Below are 18,785 nucleotides of genomic sequence, written 5' to 3'. Positions count from 1 at the left end.
CTCCTGGGCTCAAGCAGTCCTCCCACCTCAGTACTGGGACTATAGGGACATGCTTTGGCATGCCTGGCTAATTTTTGTAGTTCTTTTAGAACTGGGGTTTTACTATGTTGTCCAGGCTGGTCTCAAACTCCTGGGCTCAAGTGATCCACCCTCTTCAGTCTCCCAAAGTCCTGGGATTACAGGCATGAGCCACTGTTCCCAGGCTACTTAACATTTTTTAAAGACTGAATGGATTATTATCCTTTAATGGTTTTACTTTGAATTTATTATATTGTCATTATTTCAAGTCCTTTTTTTGCTTGATATCTTTTGTAATGAAACACAGAACCACTAGCTCCAAGTGATCAGAGTCCTTAATTTGGTACCAGATACCTGACTTTTTAGAATTGACACTTGGCTTTTGAACTCAATTCAGTCATACGTGGGGTAAAAGTATAAATTGGAGCAGTTAACTGTAGCTGTGGCAAACACTGTATCTGGTTGCTTACTTCAATCTATAATGTACTGATGACTTGAAAGTTTATTTCTGAAAAGAGCCAAGTATAAAGTATGTTGGCTGGGTGCGGTGGCTCACACTCGTAATCCCAGCACTTTGGGAGGCTAAGGCAGGTGAATCATCTGAACTCTGGAGTTCAAGACCAGCCTGGCCAACATGGTAAAACCTTGTCTCTACCAAAAATACAAAAAAGTAGCCAGGCATGGTGGCATGCACCTGTGATCTTAGCTATTCGGAAGGCTGAGGTGGGAAGATCACTTGAGCTTGGGAAGCAGAGGTTGCAGTAAGCCAAGATCATGCTACTGCAATCTAGCCTGGGTGACAGGGTGAGATTCTATCTCAAAAAAATAAAAATTTAAAAAGTATGTTAATGGCAATCTATAAAATAATAATATATATTTTTTGAGACACAATCTCACTCTGTTGCCCAAGCTGGAATGCAGTGGCATGACCTCGGCTCACTGCAGTCTCTGCCTCCTGTGTTCAAGCAATTCTCATGCCTCAGCCTCCAGAGTAGCTATGCCACCATAAGGGGCTGATTTTTTTTTTTTTTTTTTTTTGAGATGGAGTATCCCTCTGTCACCCAGACTGGAGTGCAGTGGCATGATCTCAGCTCACTGCAGTCTCTGCCTCCCGGGTTCAAGCTCTTCTGTCTCAGCCTCCCAAGTAGCTGGGACTACAGGTATGTGCTATCATGCCCAGCTAATTGTGTTTTGAGTAGAGATGGGGTTTCACCATGTTGGCCAGGCTGGTCTTGAACTCCTGACCTCAAGTTATCTGCCTGCCCCTGGCCTCTCAAAGTGCTAGGATTACAGGCATGAGCCACCCGCACCCGGCCTTCGTTTAGATTTATTAAACTTTCGTGGTTTGTGCTTTTCGTATCTTTGGTTTGAGACAAGGTCTCTCTGGAGTACAGAGGTGCAAACCTTGAACTCCTGGGCTCAAATGACCCCGCCACTACGGCTTCCCAAAGTGCTGGGATTATAGGCGTGATCCACTGTACTTGGCTTTCCCTGCTCCTCAGATTCTTCAGGTAGAAACTTAGGGTATTGATTTAAGCCCCATCTCCACCTTTTTTTTAATTCAAAGCTGAAAACTTTATGAGTGTTGCTTTTTTCGGGGGGATGGAGGGGGACGAAGTCTCACTCTGTTACCAGGCTGGAATGCAGAGGCTTGATCTTGGCTCACTGCAACCTCCACCTCCCGGGTTTAAGAGATTCTCCTGCCTCAGCCTCCGGAGTAGCTGGGACTATAGGTGGGCACCACCATGCCCAGCTAATTTTTGTATTTTTAGTAGAGACAAGGTTTCACTTGTTGGCCAGGATGTTCTCAATCTCTTGACCTCATGATCTGCCCCCCTCAGTCTCCCAAAGTGCTGGGATTACAGGCATGAGCCACAGGCGCCCAGCTGAGTGTTGCTTTTTCACATCTCATAAATTTTGATATGTTGGGATTTTGTTTGCCTTTGGTTTCAAATACTTTCTTTTTCTTTTTTTGCCTTTGGTTTCAAATATTTTTTATATTTTTTATATTTATATTTTTTATTTAAAATATTTTTTGTTTGCCTTTGGTTTAAAATATTTTCTTTTTCTTTTTTTGAGACGTCTCACTCTGTTGTCCAGTCTGGAGTACAATGGCACGATCCCAGCTCACTGCAACCCCCACCTCCCGGATTCAAGTAATTCTCCTGCCTCAGCCTCCCAAGTAGCTGAAATTACAGGCATGCACCACCATGCCCAGCTAATTTTGTATTTTTAGTAGATAGGGTTTCACCATATTGGCCAGGCTGGTCTCACACTCCTAATCTCAGGTGATCCGCCCACCTTGGCCTCCCAAAGTGCTGGGATTACAGACATGAGCCACCACACCCAGCCCAGTTTAAAATATTTTCTAATTTCCAGCCGGGCGCAGTGGCTCACACCTATAATCCATGCACTTTGGGAGGCTGAGGTGGGTGGATCACCTGAGGTCGGGAGTTCGAAACCAGGCTGGCCAACATGATGAAACCCCGTCTCTACTAAAAATACAAAAAAAATTAGCTGGGCGTGGTGGTGGTGCATGCCTGTAATCCCAGCTACTTGGGAGGCTCAGGCAGGAGAATCACTTGAACCTGGGAGGTAGAGGTTGCAGTGAGCCAATATCTCATCATTGCACTCCAGCCTGGGCAACAAGAGCAAAACTCTGTCTCAATAATACATACTTTTTTTTTCTAATTTCCTTTGTGATTTCTTCCTTGTTACATGGGTTATTTAGAAGTGTGTTAGGTTTCATATATTTGAGGATTTCCCAAATGTTTTTCCGTTGTTGATTTCTAATTTAATTTTATTATTTCCATTTTTTAAAATTTACCAAGACTTGTTTTATGGCCAAGAACGGTGTCTCCTAGTTGACGTTCATGTTCACTTGAATAGAATGTATAATCTGCTGTCATTGGATGGAATGTTCTATAAATGTCAGCCAAGTTAAGTTGGTTGATAGTGATGGTAAGTTCTGCTTGTTCTGTCAATTACCAAAATAAGAGTTTTGAATTCTTCAACTAAATTATAGATTTGTGTCCGCCCCTTTTTTGGTCATTTTTGCTTTATTTATTTTGAAGTTTTCTGTATGATTGTATGGCTTCTTGATGAATTGACTTCTCTTTATTATTATGTAATGTATCTCTTCATGTCTGGTTATATTCCTTGTTCTGAAGGCCATTTCATCTGGTATTAATGTTGCCACTCCTGTTTTATTTTGATTAAAGTTCACATGATACATCTTATTCCATCCTTTTACTTTTTTATTTTATTTTTACTTTTTTGAGACAGGGTCTTGCTCTGGGACAGCTTACAGTCCAGGAGGTCAAGACTGCAGTGAGTCATAACCAGTGGTGCAGTTATAACCAGCGATGCAGTTATAGCCAGCGGTGCAGTTATAACCAGCGGTGCAGTAATAACCAGCGGTGCAGTTATAACCAGCGGTGCAGTTATAACCAGCGGTGCAGTTATAACCAGCGGTGCAGTTATAACCAGCGGTGCAGTTATAACCAGCGGTGCAGTTATAACCAGCGGTGCAGTATAACCAGCGGTGCAGTATAACCAGCGGTGCAGTTATAACCAGAGATGCAGTTATAACCAGCGGTGCAGTATAACCAGCGGTGCAGTATAACCAGCGGTGCAGTTATAACTCACTGCAGCCTTGACCTCCTAGGCTCTAAGCTATCCTTCTGCCTCAGCCTCTCATGTAGTTGGGACTACAGGCTTGCACCACAACACCTTGCTAATTTTTTTACTTTTTGTATAGACAGGGTCTTGCTTTGTTGCTCAGGCTGGTCTCTAACTCCTGGATTCAAGCTCTCAACCCACCTAGGTCTCCCAAAGTGCTAGGATTACAGGCATGATCCACCATCCTGAACCTATTCATCTTTTTACTTTTTAACTTAAAATGGGTTTCTTGTGGACAGCATATAATTTGAGTCTTTTTAAAATCTAACCTGACAGTCATTTTCTTAATTGTCATGTTTAGACAATTGACATTTAATGTAATTATTATCAATGTGATTGGATTTAAATACACAGTTTTGCTATTTTCTCTTTGTCCCATCTCTTTCTTTTTGTTGTTGGGATGGAGTAGTGCTCTTGTTTCTCAGGCTGGAGTGTGGTGGCACGATCTCGACTCACCACAACTCCACCTCCCAGGTTCAAGCAATTCTCCTGCCTCAGCCTCCCTAGTAGCAGAGATTACAGGCATGCGCCACCAAGCCCGGCTAATTTTGTATTTTTAATAGAGATGAGGTTTCTCCATGTTGGTCAGGTTGGTCTCAAACTCCTGACCCCAGGTGATCTGCCCACCTTGGCCTCCCAAAGTGCTGGAATTATAGGCCTGAGCCGGTGCGCCCTGCCCCCATATGTTCTTTGGATTATTTTTTCCCTCTTGTATGGCCTTCTTTTGGATTATTTTTTATAGATCTATTTTCTCCTCCTGTCGACTTGTTAAATTAGTTCTTCTGCTTTGTTTTTAGTTTTGTTGTTTTTTAGTGTGCTTGGATCCAAAATATACATCTTTAACACAGCAAAGACTACTTTCAAATATATTATTCCACTTCACATACAGCATAAGAACATTACAACAGGCTGGGCATGATGGCTCACACCTGTAATCGCAGCACTTTGTGGGGCTGAGGTGGGCAGACGGCTTGAGGCCAGGAGTTCAAGACCAGCCTGGCCAACATGGTGAAACCTGTCTCTATACTAAAAATACAAAAATTAGCCGAGTGTGGTGGTATGTGCCTGTAATCCCAGCTACTCAGGAGGCTGAGACACAAGAATCGCTTGAACCGGGGAGGCAGAGGTTGCAGTGAGCCAAGATCGCACCACTGCACTCCAGCCTGGGTGACAGAGCAAGACTAAGTCTCAGAAAAACAAAATGAACATTACAACAATGTATTTCCATTGCCTCCCTACTGGTTTAAGAGTAGATTTTTGCCTGGTATCTTAAGTGAGAGGGTTTGCTTCCCTTCTCCGGTGGCTTAAAGTTTTTGCTTCGTAGAAAAGGGTTCTGGGAAAGGGTGTTCCTGCCTGTCCTTGGGATCAGCTGGTCATTTCTACTTGTCTGTGCTGCCAAGGGTGACTCTCCCCACCCTCCTGCTCTGTACCACTGGAGGCCCATCCTGGGAAAGGGTGCAGGTGACTGTGATTCCTCGTCAGGGTCTCCGCTGTTCAAAATTGATGCCCCAACACTTGACCTTTAAGAACTTTAAAACTGTAGCTCATTTCTTCCCTGTCTCCAGCCGCATGACCCTCTTCATACATGCTGAACATGGTAAGGCATGGCAGTGCATCCTTCCTCTGTGGGGATGGGCTCCTCACACTTGGGAATTCAGTTTGCTCAGTTGCCTTTGCTCTAGCTCTCAGATGGGCCCAAGGAATGTTATGATTTTGAATATTACCTGGTTTTATCTCACTGTGTGTTTTTTTTGTTTTGTTTTGGGTTTTTTTATTTGTTTGAGACAGTCTCACTCTGTCACCAGGCTGGAGTGCAGTGATGTGATCTCGGCTTACTGCAACCTCCAACTTCCAGGTTCAAGTGATTCTCCTGCCTCAGCCTCCCCAATAGCTGGGATTACAGGTGCATGTCACCATGCCCAGCTAATTTTTGTTTTTTTTTTTTTTTTTTTAGTAGAGATGGGGTTTCACCACATTGGACAGGATGGTCTTGATCTCCTGACCTTGTGATCTGCCCTCGGCTTCCCAAAGTGCTGGGATTACAGGCGTGAGCCACCATGCCCGGCCTTTTGTTTTTGTTTTTGTTTTTATTTTGAGATGGAGTCTTGCTCTGTTGCCCAGGCTGGAGTGCAATGACATAATCTTGGCTCACTACAATCTCCGCCTCCAGGGTTCAAGCAATTCTTATGCCTCAGCCTCTTGAGCAGCTGGAACTACAGGTGTGTGCCACCATGCCTGGCTAATTTTTGTATTTTATTTTTTTGGTAGAGATGGGGGTTTCACCATGTCAGCCAGGCAGGTCTTGAACTCCTGACCTCAGGTGATCCACCTGCCTCGGTCTTGAAAAGCGCTGGGATTACAGGTATGAGCCACTGTGCCCGGCCTTTTCTTACTGTTAATAATGTAGCAGCAGTGTTCTCTTACACCTTTCTACATCTTAAGCAGGAATGAACCTAGATTAAATATTTCAAAAATACTTTTTCATGTGGTTTGTTGCTAATTGTTTTGCATATTGATCTTGTATTCAGGCCTCTTAGAATAATTAGTCCATCTGGAAGGGATTTGACTTTTTTCATCTCCAGCATTAGAACAAGACTGTTTGACACTGGTTTTGAGACGTGGCAGCTGTAGCAGTCTGATGACAGATTTGTTATTTATTATTGTGGCAAAATATACATAAATGTAACAATTTTCAAGTATACAGTGTGTTGGCATTAAGTATATTTATGTGTTGTGAAACCATCATCCCTTTTATCTCCAGAACTTTTTCATCTTCCCAAACTGAAACTCTACCCATTAAGCAGTAGCTCCTCACTTCCCCTTGCCCCAGTAACCACCATGCTACTTTCAGTCTCTGAATTTGATTATTCTAGGTTCCTCATATAAGTGGAATCATATATTTGTTCTTTTGTGGCTGGCTTATTTCACTTAGCATACTATCTTTTAGGTTTATCCGTTTTGTAGCATGTATCAGAATTTTATTTCTTTCTCACACCTGCAATCCCAGCACTTGGGGAGGCTGAAGCAGGAGGATCACTTGAGGCCAGGAGTTCAAGACCAGCCTGGCCAACATGGCAAAACCACGTCTCTACTAAAAATATGAAAATTAGCTGTAATCCCAGCACTTTGGGAGGCCGAGGTGATTGGATCACCTGAGGTCATCCTCAGGTCCAGGTCGTGTGCTGGGCCTCAGGGCCCATAGACTTCCTTCTGCACCCTTGCAGGCCTGGCTCCCCTCCAGCAGCACAACAGACCCCAGCTGCTCCTCAGCCCTCCACTCCTGACGAGTGAGTTCACCTTCTTCCAACAGGGAAGAAGGCCCCCCTCAGCCCTGCATCATCCTCACCTCTGCTGGCCTTGCTTCCCCTGCCTCCTTCGCAGGCCTGCCCCGAGTCCTCCCCACTGCAGTAATTGCAGTCCTCCTCCTGGAGTGGCCACCTTTTCCCTTCAGCATGAAAAGCATGCTCAAGTTTCTTTCTTTTTTGCTTTTGGCCAGGCTGGAGTGCAGTGGTGCAATCATAGCTCACTGCAGCCTCGACCTCCTGGGCCCAAGCAATCCTCCCACCTCAGCCTCCCAAGTAGCTGGAACTATAGGTATGTGCCACCACACCTGGCTAATATTTTTGTATTTTTTGTAGAGATGGGTTACGCTATGTTGCCCAGGCTGGTCTCAAACTCCTGGGCTAAGGCGATCTGCCCACCTCCGCCTCCCAAGGTGTCAGGATCACAGGTGTGAGCCAACACACTACGCCCAGCCCCCAAGTTGCATCTTAGAGGGAAAGAAGCTAACGTGCCTGGAGCCTGATCCTGCTAGCTTTTGCCGCATCTCCTTTCTGTTGCACACATGCAGGCTGCTTAACAACGTCTGACACCCCTCATCTGTCCTGTCAACCCAGTAGGCTGACTTAGGCCCTCACCAGAGGTCACCAGCAGTTTCTGTGGATAAAGCCTTTGACATCTGCTCTGCAATGTTTCACCCTCTTTCCTGCCCCTTCCTCCTTGAAAGTCGGCACCCGGTACTCTCCATTCTGTACGTTATCCCTGGCTCCCACCTGTCTCTCAACCGCCAGGTCCCTGGAATTCCGGCTGCAGCCCTCTTCTCCCTCCCCTGTGTGCTCCCGCCCAGACACTGGTTTGGGAGCCTCCTCTCCTTGTAGTCTGGGAAACACGAGCACTCCCTGCAAAACGTTCTTGGAGAGTTTTGAGCAGTCTTGTGTGTAAAATACCTTGGGTAACCTATGTTACCAGTTTAGACACTGCGGGAGGGCAGGCTCCTCTGTCCTTTTTGGAACCCCGTGGATTGGCTTCGGTGATGTGTGAACCCCCGGAAACAGTGCAAGATGTGGACACATAGGCGTTTTCTCAGGTTCCACCCTGTTCTCAAAGGACACTGAAAGAAGCGAGTGTCCACTGCTCCTTACGCTCCAGCGGGTCCCTCACCTCCTGCAGCTCTCACTGGCTCCTAAGCCCAGCTCCAAACTGAGTGGGGAGTGGGCGGTCCCCCTAAAAGGAGTGCCATTTTTCCCATAGCAGAAGGAGAGTGGACTTTGGCACTGGGAGAGGAGAGGTGCTGGCCGAAGGCCAGGCCTAGCACGGAGGCTGTGCGGGTGGCCTGCCCTGGGCCCAACTATGCAGGAGAAGGGCCGAGTGCACAGAGCAGCAGCATCAGAGCCAGGGCCACCTGGCTAACTCCTCAGGCTGACATTGTCCTTGGGTGCTGTCTTCAGGGGCAGGGCTGTCATCAGGCTCCCAAACGCCAGGGCTAGGAAGCAGCGTGTAGCAGGGCTCTGCAGCATTCAGTAACAATTCATTGAACAAACACTCCTGGAGCACCTGCGCTCCCGGTACCGGACACGGGGAAGGACTCCAGCACTGGCACTGCTGTCAAGTAACTGACATCTGTTGGCTAGAGCAGACCAAATAAGGAAAGCAGATAACAGATAATGAAAAGCAGTGAGAAAACTGAGGTGATAATACCGGGCCACTACCTTAGCTTGAGAGGTCAGGAAAGGCTCTATGTGGAGGGGCTATTTGAGACCTGAGCGATGTTAGCCCCTTGAAGATCTGGGCAGAGCCTTCCAGAAGGAAACAGCCAGTGCAGAGGCCCTGACATAGGAACACGTTTCTGTGTGTGCAGGACAACACAAAGTGAGAGGTGGAAGAACAGCAGGGGATGGGATTGGAAAAGGTGGCGGGCACATTGTTCCTTTGAAGGTGTTGGGGGGGACCATGGGGGAGGCGGGAAGTCCAGGAGGGGCATGATCTGGCTTCTGTTTGAAAACATTTCTCTGGTTGCTGTAGAGCATGGGGAAGCAGTAGACACAGGAGACAAGTTAGGAGGTAAGGGCAGTGGTCCAGGTGGGCTCTGGTGGCTTGAACTAGGCTGGAGCAGTGAAGACGGGAGTTGAAGGCAGGGTACATTTTGGAGACAGAGCTGACAGAACAGGACCTGTCTGCAGTGACAATGTAAGAGGTGCTGCTGGGCCACAGTTTATGCCGAGGGTCACCCCACCTGGTGTTCTGAGTAGTGTTCAGTCCTTTGGGAGCCCCTGATTGAGGTCATGGCCACCACACCTGCGCACTGAGTGGTCTCACCCCATCTACTGAATGAGTCGCACCCTGCCCACTGAGTGGGTCTCACCCTGCACACTGAGTGGGTCTCACCCTTCACACTGAGTGGTTTGGTGTCACCTGGGAGAAGACGCCTGGGGAAGGGAAAGGGAATCGCCTGTGTGTGCTGGAGGGAGGGCTGCATGATGTACTTAGAAACAATGGAGCAGCTCCCCTTGCTCACAATGGGAACAGAGGTGCCCTGGTTACACTGAGCTGTCCTGGATTCTACTGTGGAGTCCCACTGGCATCTCAACCTTCTGTGTCCAAAACTGCCCCCAAGACCACCCTTCTGGATCCCTGTGTCTGTACTGGCATCCTCTTTTCACCCCCCTCCCATCAGCGCCAAGTTCTATTGCGTCCACCTCCCAAGGACCCTCCCCGGGGCCCTCGCTGGTTCTCTGTCGTGTTACAGCACAGCCAGGGAGCTTTCCAAAAGGCAGATCTAATCATGTCCCTCCCCAGCTTAAAACTCTTCAATCCCCAGAGAATTCCAGACAAAAGCCAAACTTTAAAGCTGAGATCACGCCAAAGCTCAGGAACCCACCTCCTCCTCCCACCTCCTCACCACTCCCCACCTGCTCCCCAGGACATGACCCAAATTCATCAGTCACCCTTCTGGGCCTTGCCCTTCCTGCTTACTTGGCCTTCAGTACTCTGTCCTCCCTCCACAGAGGCCCAGCGACCCCCCTGCTCACACAGCACGGGGCCCTTGTCCTCACACAGCTTCTCAGCATAGCCCAGACCTCAGACCACACTGGCTCTTACCTGCCCATCTCTTCCACAATGGGAACCAAGAATCCGGCGAGCCCTGGAGAGCAGGGCCATCTTTCCTGTGGATCTCCTGCAGTTCCTGTCATTGCAACAGGACATTAATAATACAGTGAACACTATCCCTTCCCAGGAGGGAGGAGGCAGAGGGCCAGTAACAGAACAGAGGAACAAGTCTTTCCAGAAAACCTACCAGGCTGGGGAAGGTCATGACGGGTTCATTTGGTGGCACTGAGTTGAAGGGCTCTGCGTGGGCACATCTCTGCACTGCATTTTAGTCCATTTTCTGCTGCCATACAGAACTCCACAGACTGGGCCAGACACGGCAGCTCACGCACTTTGGGAGGCTGAAGCCGGCTGATCACTCGGGCCCAGGAGACCAGCCTGGGCAACATGGAGAAACCCCAGTCATTACTAAAAATACAAAAATCAGCAGGGCATGGTGGTGCATACCTGTGATCCCAGCTACTCAGGAGGCTGAAGCAAGAGAATCACTTGAACCCAGAGGTGGAAGTTGCAGTGAACAGAGATCGCACCACTGCACTCCAGTCTGGGTGACAGAGCAAGATTCCATCTCAAATAATTTTTTTTTCTTCTTTTTTTTTTTTGAGCCGGAGTTTCACTCTTGTTACCCAGGCTGGAGTGCAATGGTGCGATCTCGGCTCACCGCAACCTCCGCCTCTTGGGTTCAGGCAATTCTCCTGCCTCAGCCTCCTGAGTAGCTGGGATTACAGGCACGCACCACCATGCCTAACTAATTTTTTGTGTTTTTAGTAGAGACGGGGTTTCACCATATTGACCAGGATGGTCTCGATCTCCTGACCTCGTGATCCACCCGCCTCGGCCTCCCAAAGTGCTGGGATTACAGGCGTGCGCCACCGCGCCTGGCAGAAATTTTAAAAAGAATTCCACAGACTGGATGGAAAAGAAATTGATGTCCCCTAGTTCTGGAGGCTGGCAAGTCCAAAAGCATGGCACCAGCATCTTGTGAGGGCCCTGCCATGGCAGAAGGATGGAAGGCAGAAGTGAGCATGTGAGACAGAGAGCAAAGTGGTCCTGAATCATCCTTTTTATCAAGAACCCACTCCAGAGATAATGGCATGGATCCATTCCTGAGGGCAGAGCCCTCATAACATATGGCTAAAAAGGATGCCACCTGCCAATGCCACCATCATAATGGCAATTAAATTTCAACATGGGCCTGGCGAGGTGGCTCACGCCTGTAATCCCAGCACTTTGGGAGGCCTAGGTGGGTGGATCACCTGAAGTCGGGAGTTCGAGACCAGCCTGACCAACATAGGGAAACCCCCATCTCTACTAAAAGTATAAAATTAGCTGGGCGTGATGGTGCATGCCTGTTATCTCAGCTGCTTGGGAGCCTGAGGCAAGAGAATCACTTGAACGCGGGAGGTGGAGGTTGTGGTGAGCCGACATCGCATGGCCCATTGCACTCCAGCCTTGGTGACATGAGCGAGACTCTGACTCAAAAAAAAAATTTCGGGCCGGGCACGGTGGCTCACGCCTGTAATCCCAGCACTTTGGGAGGCCGAGGCGGGTGGATCACAAGGTCAAGAGATCGAGACCATCCTGGTCAACATGGTGAAACCCCGTCTCTACTAAAAATACAAAAAATTAGCTGGGTATGGTGGCGCGTGCCTGTAATCCCAGCTACTCAGGAGGCTGAGGCAGGAGAATTGCCTGAACCCAGGAGGCGGAGGTTGTGGTGAGCCCAGATCGCGCCATTGCACTCCACCCTGGGTAACAAGAGCGAAACTCTGTCTCAAAAAATAAATAAATAAATAAATAAAATTAAAATTAAAATTAAAAAATTTCAACATGAACATTGGTGGGGACATTTGAACCACAGCACTCTGTTTTGTCCATTACCTGGACTTAGAACCAATAAATTAGCCCTTCCTCCCAAGCCTTCTTGAGTTGGGTGATAAGTGATGATGGGTGGCCTTCTGTGGAAGACGATGCTAGGGCAGTGTTTCTCAGCATGTAAACAGCCAGCGCTACCTGCATCCAAATCACCCAGGGCTCTTGAAAATGTCAGTGCCTGGGCCCCACCTCCAACCTGCTAAATCAGATTCTCTGGGGTGGACCCCAGGCTTCTGCAATTTTAACACTGGAATTTGGGCAAGACTGTGACACAGTGACCACTGCTCCTCTCCAGCTGTCCTGGATGTCCTGCAGTTGATGCTGGTTAGTGTTGACAGGGTCTGAGAAACCCAAAATGCTGTAGCCCTGGGCAGGGGTATGTGGGCTCACAGCTTTGGGGAACCAAGTGGAGTTAAGAGCTGTGATAAAACCTCTATGGGCGCTCCAGGCTGAGCTGGGGGCTGAGCTCAATCAGGGAGGGAGGAATATCTGGGAAGGTGGCTGGAAGTGGACAACCCCGTGCTGGCTGCAACTCATTCTTAGCACACAGTCTTAGCAAGTCATGTCACTCACAGCCCAGTTAAAAGGTGTTGTATTGTCCAGGCACTGTGGCTCACGCTTGTAATCCCAACACTATGGGAAGCGGAGGCAGGCAGATGACCTGAGGTCAGGAGCTCGAGACCAGCCTGGCCAACATGGAGAAACCCTGTCTTTACTAAAAATACAAAAATTAGCCAGGCTTGGTAGCAGACACCTGTGATCCCAGCTACTTGAGAGGCTGAGGCAGGAGCATTTGCTGGAACCCGGGAGGCGGAGGTTGCAGTGAGTCAAGATTGCAGCCCTGCACTCCAGCCTGGGCAACAGAGCGAGGATCTGTCTCCGAAAAATAAAATTAAAAAAAGTCGTACCAAAGATTGCAAAGTTCCCTTTAAGTTTCAAAACTCAAGCCAGGGGCGCTGTGAGGCAAATGATTTCCTTTCCTGGAAGGCTGGGCCCTGAGGTTCCTGAGGGCTCTTCCATGCTGGTGCCCCTTCCATCCAGGAACTGAGCTCTGCCCTCTCAGTTTGTTTGTTCACTTTACTCCTCCCCTAGGGGCTGGAGTTACTTCTGGGAAGGAGGCTGGGCACTTCTGGGCTGAGCCGTGTTTCCATAGCGCCCCGCCACCCTGCCAGGAAGACACCAGTTTCTCCTGGTTGACTGTGAAAGGTTTGACTCCCTCCATTTCCTGCCACGCTGCTGGGCCAGACTGAGGAGGAGGTACTCAGGCATGCAGTACCTTGGGACTTTCAGGTCCTGGACCCAGCCCTTCATTCAGACCAGTTGTTCTGGAAGTTTGGCTCCCAACCAACAGCAACAGCAGCAGTACCAGGAAACTTGTTAGAAATGCAAATTACTGGACCCCACCCTTGACCTACTAAATTAGAAACTCTAGGGTGAGGCCAGCCATCTGTGTTTTTATAAGTCCCCAGGTTTCTCTGACACACACCAAAGTTTCAGAAACACTTTATGCATTTTGTGTGTGTCTGTGTGTGTTTTCAAAATGGGGTCTTGCTCTGTCAGTGACGGTGGAGTGTGGAGGCACCATCACAGCTCATTGCAACCTCCAACTCCTGGCCTTAAGCAGTCCTCCTGCCTCAGCCTCCCGAGTAGTGTGCTTGCTTTTTCTTTTGTAAAGACAGGGTCTTGATATGTTGCCCAGGCTGGTCTTGAAGCCCCGGGCTCAAGCAATCCTCCCACATGGTCTCACAAAGCACTCAGATTATAAGCATGAGCCCCCACACCCAGCCCAAGAACCCTCAACAGTTCCAGTTTGCCTAGGTCTCAGTTCTAGCACTGAAACTTTTTTTTTTTTTTTTTTTTTTTTTTTTTTGAGACAATCTTGCTCTGTCATCCAGGCTGGAGTGCAGTGGCACAATCTTGACTCACTGAAACCCCTGTCTCCCATGCTTCAAGTAATCCTCCTACCTCAGCCTCCTGGGTAGCTGGAACTACAGATGTGTGCCACCATGCCCAGCTAATTTTTGTATTTTTTTGTAGAGACAGGGTTTCACCATGTTGCCCAGGCTGGTCTCGAACTCCTGAGCTCAAACAATTCACCTGCCTTGACCTCCCAAAATGCTGGGATTACAGGCATGAGCCACCACTCTCAGCTATCCATTCATTTTTCCAAAATCAGGTCTGAGCTTCAGTCCTGGGAGCCTGGAGCAGCTTCGAATGCTGGGAGAGGCACAGGCCTGGGAACCGCCATGAGTAGCAGAGGAGGGGGTTCAGCTCTGAACTTGGGTGGGAGAGTGACAGGAGGGAAGGAGGGAAATTCTGGTGCTGCTGCTGCTGCTTTGAAGCTTTCTTGGATAAATGGTGACAAGGACCACAACCCTCCTTACCTGGGCGAGGGCTTTGGGGGATTTCAAATCACCTTCACTTACATCACCCTATTGGATTTCAATTTACTCCTTAGAGCAGTGCCCATAAGAAATATTGCATTTGGGCTGGGCGTGGTGGCTCACACCTGTAATCCCAGCACTTTGGGAAGCCGAGGGCAGGTGGATCAGGAGGTCAGGAGTTCGAGACCAGCCTAACCAACACGGCAAAACCCTGCCTCTACTAAAAATGCAAAAATTAGCCAGGCGCAGTGGTGCACACCTGTAGTCCCAGCTACTCAGGAGGCTGAGGCAGGATAATCGTTTGAACCCAGAAGACAGAGGTTGGAGTGAGCTGAGATCATGCCACTGCACTCCAGCCTGGGTCACAGAGTGAGACCAAAAAAAAAAAAAAGGAAATACTGCACGTGTCCAGTATCTATTTCCGCTGCCTGAGCATGAGCTGCTTTGGTGGCAGGGATCATTCCAGTGTCATCAAATCTTCAGTGCCCAGTATAGAGAACACTCACCCCATCTTCCTGTCCAAATCCTGTATCTTCTGCAGAAGCTGGCTCCTCTGCAGGTCCTGGCAACATGGACCACAGAGTCCATAGTTTTCCTCCCATCTGTCAATTTCCTCCGGGCCATCACAGCCTGTCCCATAGACTGAATTTCAGCTCCCTGCCTTGGCCAGGGCACATCCCGTCTAACCATTCATGGTCACCCAGCCTTGCACCCCCTTCAGCCTCCCCGCTATTTAAGCTCAGGAGAGAATATTCATCCATCTCCTAGGAGCTAAGGAGTCAGACCCTGGGCCCAGACTCCTGCCAAGATCAATCACCTCACCTTACTGGCTTTGGCGCCATCTAGTGGACGCATCTGGATCTGCGGGGACCGCAGCCCTTTCTGTGACCCAGAAGCAAAACTTACCTGGCCATACGTTATTTTTGAGTCCCAAATCTACAGTCGTCACTGTCCCAGCCCAGCTCAGCACGTATGGCCCACTGCCTGCTCAATGCCGGGCCAGCAAACCTTCACCTCACATTTACAGGGACTCAAACAGAGTCTCTTCCCCTTAAATCCTAGCCCCATACACAACACGGTGCACAAAAGCAGGGATTCATCATAACAGAGCAGAATGAAACAACCCAAGCATCCCTCAAGATGCGGAGCATGCATTCTATGGAATATTCTGCACGGATAAAAGGATGTGCTGGATTGGAAACATCTCCAGAAGCACATTAAAGAACAATACATACAGCATGATGGCGTTTATTAGAAGAAACACACTCGAGCCTGACCCACTGTTTACATATCCGTAGAGGGAGGGTGGGCTGGACACAGGCCAAGCTAATCCTGGGGACCTCTAGGGAGGGATGGGACTGGGGGGATGGTGAAAGACCTTTCCTTTTACACACCTTTACTGCGTGTGTATCTTTTTATATTTCTAAGGCAAAAGGTAAATTAAACAAACAACCCCTGTGTTAAAGGTGGAGGGTGTCCAGGTTCTTGGCATCTCAAACAAAGAATTGGACCAGACACACAAACAAAGCAAGGAAGGAATGAAGAGATTTTTTGAAAATGAAAGTACACTCCACAGTGTGGGAGCAGCCCCAGCACAGGAGCTCAAAAGGCCCCAGAGTTTCAACACCCGCTAGAGGATTCCACCGGTTACCTCGGGTACGCCCTATGTAAACGGAGAGGATGAAGTAGAGTCACAAAGTCATCTACCGGGTACAACCTAAGGAGAGGATATTTCCTGTTACAGCTGATGTGAATCGGCCTTATATTCCCTGCCTCCAGACCCTATTTTCCTGACTCACCTGGTGCCAGGAGCGGAATGGCTGCGGCTCTCACAGATGCTGCATGATGAGCAGTGCGGGCCTTCTGACCCAACTCTCCCACACCCACACCGGCCGCCTTCCTGAGCCACGAGGCTCCCACTGGTGGCTCCTCTCCTCTCCTCTCGTCCGCCTTGCCGCCTCTCTGCAGCCTCCTCCCCTCACACCTGCCGCTGCAGCGCCTCCCCACATCACGCCCAGCCAGGTGTACTTTGGAAAGCACCAGCTGCTGCTCCTGTTGAAGAGTCTCCATGGTGCTCAGTGGTGAGCACTGGGTGGGCTGATCAGGATCCGCACAAGGGGGCAATCCCCACTCTGTGAGCTGTCATGGGAGCCAGGGCTCTGCCTCCCACCTCAAAGGCTGAAGGGGGCAGCATTCCTTCTCCCTTCCTGAGGATCTGGCAGACCCAGGCAAAGACACAGGGACAAGACCGCTCCCTCCCGGCCGCAGTACCCAGCGCCTCGCCCGAGATTACAGCCGAAGCCTGCAGAGCCGTTGCAGGGGTGGCATTCAGCGATGCTGCAGCCCAGTAGCCATGGTGTCCACAGTCACCTGCCAAGACATTCCCTAGTCAGCTCCCGGAGCTCCCCACAACACTCCCAACGACTCGTTTTCTATTTAGTCACCAGGGTTGGTTTCGATTGCTGGCCACCTCCCTTTGGGCCCCAGCCAGGCCTGTGGAGCGAGTCCTTTCCAAGTGTCACAGGTGAGTGACTGTGTGAGGGACAGCGGGTCCGTGTGATAGACAACCTGCGGTCCATGAAAGGAGATGGTGCCACACCAAGAAGCTGCCAGAACCCAGATGTTAAGAGTCAGGGGATGTGACTTGCTTGCTAAAGGGAACCAAGAGAGATGACTGTGCTGGGAACCTAGGCAGCTTGGTGAGCACCCACCTGGACATTCCCTGGCCTGGTAGGGCCTTCCCCTGAAGGGATGGCCCTGCAGCTTCCCCACCAGTGGGCAGGCTCGGGGAGGGCCTGGAGAGGAGAGGGGTTCCCTAGGCACACCAAGCCTCAGCAGACAAGTGCTGGTGACCTATTATTTGCACTTATTGTCTTAAACAGTCACTTTCAGGCCGGAGGCTCACGCATGTAATCCCAGCACTTTGGGAGGTGGAGGCAGGCGGATCACCTGAGTTCAGGAGTTCGAGACCAGCCTGGCCAACATGGCAAAACCCCATCTCTACTAAAAATACAAAAAAAGTTAGCCGAGCGTGGTGGTGTGCGCCTTGTAATCTCAGCTACTGAGGAGGCTGAGGCAGGAGAATCTCTTGAACCCGGGAAGCGGAGGTTGCAGTGAGCCAAGATCGCACCATTACACTCCAGCCTGGACAACAGAGCGAGACTCCGTCTCAAAAAAACAAAACAACAGTTATTTTATGAGCAGTGCTCATTTCACCCCGCCTCTACCGCACCCTCGGCAAAGCGCCTTCACAGGTGCCCTTCCTGCTCTCTGAAACCCTTTGCCAGCCTCCTCCCCATCCGGCCACCCTTCTTTGCAACCAACAACGTGGCGCCTCGGTTCCTCCTTGCCCTGCAAAACCCCTGGCCTCCTGCCAGGCTCAAGAAATGCCCTCAGATCTCCTCCGTGCTCTCGCCCAGCAGGAGACACAGCCCAGGTCGCGCCTCCGTCACGCGGTAGCGCTCACGCGAGCCGGCCACGGCGAGGCTCCCTCACCGCCGCCAGCCCGCCCCTGGAGCCTTCAGCGGCTCGGGGCTCAGGCCTCCCTGTGCCCCCGCGCCGCCCCCGCGCCAGCCGTGCGAACCCTGCTTCCGCTCCGGGGCTGCGCCCGCGCCCGCGCCCGGTCCTCCCTCCCGCGGTTCGTGCGGGTCTCCCAGGCCGGGCCGGGGCGCTGGACTGACGCCCCGGAAGCGGCCGCCGCCGCAGCGAATCGCCAGCTCTTGCTTTGGCTTTTACGGGCCAGAAAGCTGCGCCTTCGACCCGGCTGTTTAATAGGGCGACTTTTGTTAAAAAAAATAATAAAAAAAAAAAACCTGGGGGTGCTGCGGAGGAGCCCCCAAGCCGGTGGCCCTCACAGCGGCTTCAGGCCTCCACCGGGAGGGCGCGCAAAGCCCGGCGGCCCCGACAGGCCGGGGGTGGGAGGCGCGGGGGCGACCCCGCCGCGTGGGGCCGCCCGGGGCGTACGCGAGCCCCAGCAGCCCGGAGTACAGTCCCGGCTGCGCTGTGGGAGCCGCGGCCACTCCAGCACCTGGGCCGCTCCCGCCCAAGACCCGTGAGGCGGCGGGAAACGCCGGGCTGGGCCCTGCCCAGCCGTGGGGTGGCCAGGCCGGGACTTCCCCGTGCGGTTCTCGGCGGGACTGCGGCCGTGGAACAAAGGGGTGCGGAGGTGGGCGGGGGTGTATCGCTGGCGGGGCGGAGCCTCGGCGTCCGGAGCTGGGGTCTCCTCACCCCCGGGCCGGGCGGGGTTTTGCGGCCGCGCCCCTCCGCGGGCTCCCCAGACGGCAAGGCGCGCGGCAACAACAGCAGCCACCATTTCGGCTCCCCGCGGGCCCCTACTCAGCGCTGGGAACGGGAGGGCGCTAGTCGCCCGATTAAGGCCAGGTGTCACTATTGGTGTCACAGAATTTCCCTGTTTCCAAGATATGGTTCCTTTTTGTAGTG

General features: G+C 50.7%; 1 long non-coding RNA gene across 1 annotated transcript; it reads right to left on the bottom strand.

Annotated features, from left to right (window-relative positions):
• Positions 1-6,335: 6,335 nt before the first annotated feature.
• On the bottom strand, positions 6,336-16,585 carry LOC105722038 (uncharacterized). Its single transcript, XR_001108471.2, has 4 exons — positions 16,145-16,585; positions 10,274-10,464; positions 10,078-10,162; positions 6,336-8,605 (listed from the first exon to the last, which is right to left on the bottom strand). It is a non-coding gene; the product is annotated as an uncharacterized LOC105722038 (long non-coding RNA).
• Positions 16,586-18,785: the final 2,200 nt, after the last annotated feature.

This window comes from Aotus nancymaae, unplaced genomic scaffold (assembly GCF_030222135.1).
Source record: "Aotus nancymaae isolate 86718 unplaced genomic scaffold, 86718_ANA_hifiasm-v0.15.2.pri h1tg000032l_0, whole genome shotgun sequence".
Taxonomy (NCBI): Eukaryota; Metazoa; Chordata; class Mammalia; order Primates; family Aotidae; genus Aotus; species Aotus nancymaae.
Note: the sequence above shows the minus strand (reverse complement) of the source record. Positions and strands in the feature narration are given on the sequence as shown.